The 2,460-nt window shown below is 28.9% G+C and overlaps 1 long non-coding RNA gene across 1 annotated transcript; it reads left to right on the forward strand.

Moving 5' to 3' along the window:
- The first annotated feature begins 1,224 nt into the window (after positions 1-1,224).
- On the forward strand, positions 1,225-2,123 carry LOC127725154 (uncharacterized). Its single transcript, XR_007992783.1, has 3 exons — positions 1,225-1,295; positions 1,553-1,603; positions 1,960-2,123. It is a non-coding gene; the product is annotated as an uncharacterized LOC127725154 (long non-coding RNA).
- Positions 2,124-2,460: the final 337 nt, after the last annotated feature.

Below are 2,460 nucleotides of genomic sequence, written 5' to 3' on the forward strand. Positions count from 1 at the left end.
TTGACTTCACATTTTACATAATCCGTGAGCTTCGCGGATTATTCAGTGTGACGAGTCAAAAATTAATGTTATGGTTCAATAAATTCAAAATAAATAATAACCATTCATTAATTGCGATTTTGTAATTTTAGACTAAAATGTGATTTTAATTTTTGCGATATTTTAAAAAAAATCCTGTTTAATTCATATAAAAAATTTCAAAATGCTAGTTTAAATTATTGCCAATACAACCATATTGCATTTTTCGCAATAATAAAAACATTGCAAAAGTTTCTGAATTTACAGTAATTGAGTTAGTATTATTACCAACATAAGTATTGGGGTTGTCTACGCTGTTATGAAAATGGTTTTAATGCTGCGTTCACACGTAATTCGAATTCGATTCGCATTAACTAATTCGAATTAGTTTAATTCGCATTTGAAACGTTTGACGTCCAAACGTAAATTCTAATTCGAATTGCAATGCGCGTCAAATTCGCTTTACTGTCCTAACGACGTTAACTTATAATTCGTATTAACAAAAATGCATTTCTAATGCGAATTGGATAATGCGATTTAGCCAATTCGAATCAATTCGAATTAAAAAAGAAGAGTGTGAATGCGACTAGGGAGCTACCATTTGATTTTTATGGGGGCTAGGATGAAAAATGTTGTCCTGCCTATTTATTTTTCCCTCTATTCGGTCCTGATTTTTTATTTTTCACTCTATTCGGTCCTGCCTTCGTTTTTTTTTAGTTTATCCTGACTTTTTTTTACATGAATTGTCATCCTGCCTTTTTTTTTTGCAAATAATCTCATCCTGCCTTTTTTTTTTACTCAAAACTCCTGTCCTGCTTATTTTTTTCAAATTTCATCCTAGCCCCCCCCCCCCCCCCCCCCCCCCCCCCCATAAAAATCAAATGGTAGCTCCCTTAGCGAATTTCGATTCGCATTCGATTCAAATTCAATTCGAATTAAATGTACGTGTGAACGAGGCATAAGAACCATCAAAAGAGAACAAACCCATCCGATTTTGTAATTGAATATTCCAAAATCATTGTCTTATACATATACGTGCACTTGCACAAGGTCAATTTCTATCTCTAGCAGTTTAAAGTTTATATATTTAAGATGATAATGTATAACAGGTTTTAATAAATGAAACATAGCATTATTTTGTTAGTCTTCTTAGAGACAAATTGATCTGTAAAACAAGTAAAAAAAACATTATTTTTTTTATATTTAGGTTGTTATAATGATGATGTTTTCATGGTGTTGGGAGTAAGACTTGGATGTCTGATATTGTTAACATGTTGGTAGGTTATCAAGCATCTTTTTAGTAATATAATATTTGAAATCAATTTCATAAGGTTCTTTAGTAGCAAAAAAATAATTTTACACTGATGAGATACCGGTTGAATTTTTTTGGTAAATATAAAACTCAGTTTATAATTCAGAATACCAAATATTTTTTCCATGATTTTTTGTTATCCTAGTGCAATTTTAAATTTAGTACATGTGTAATAATTTTTTTTAGGAAAGTTTAGTATAACTGACTACTTTTATATTCCAGGTTAACATCAGGTTTCCATTGGGTTACTTGCTGGGATAAAGCTGTTATAAGGTGAGAACTTATTCATCAACATACAACTTTAATGTGTTTATGTTATAGTGTGATGAATGTCACTAAATAGATTTCAATATATATTTTTTTTTTTAATTTACAATTAAAAAAAATCAGTATTCAATCTTTTCAATTTAAAATAATGTACCCTTTAAAGCAGATACTAAATCTGAAGAAGATATATGAAGGGGAGATAACAATAAAATCAGATATTTTTAATACTATATAGTTTTGAGTAATCAATATAAGTAATAAACAAATTGTTTAACATACACTGATGTCTGTTTCTTTATTCCCATTAGATTATTTTAAAATTAAGAATCAAAAATTGAAATTTAACTTTGTTTCTTTTTCAGTCGAAAGAGTTGCTGTTGCTGCCTTCCTTGTATGGTAAAATCCTCAGACTACAATCCTGCAAACCATTGGATGAACTGACTTACTGTTGCTATCTTTTGTAAAAAAATCAGCAGATATTTGTCTTATAAGCAGAATGAATTATAAATGCAATTAATTTTTAATGCTTTATTATTCGAATTATAAATATTTATTTTTTTATTTTTTCTTGCATTCAATTATTGTTTTGTGATTGAAGAAATATAAAAAAAAAAACTGTGAAATTATTGTTATTTGAGAGGTCCCAAAGGTATGATGTATGGTTTCACAAGATATATACCCATAAGACTTGCTTCAGTTTACATATATTTTTTGAGTTATGTACACTGGTTAAGAATTATAAGTCCTTTGTGAAATGATTTTTTCTGGTTAGAAACCTATTAAGTAGGACTTCGATGGCCAAACACTAAAAGGGAATAAAACAAATCCCCTATTAAACAATTTAAGTACTGAGTTTTTGGTGA

The sequence above is a fragment of the Mytilus californianus genome, unplaced genomic scaffold, assembly GCF_021869535.1.
Source record: "Mytilus californianus isolate M0D057914Y unplaced genomic scaffold, xbMytCali1.0.p SCAF_144, whole genome shotgun sequence".
NCBI lineage: Eukaryota > Metazoa > Mollusca > Bivalvia > Mytilida > Mytilidae > Mytilus > Mytilus californianus.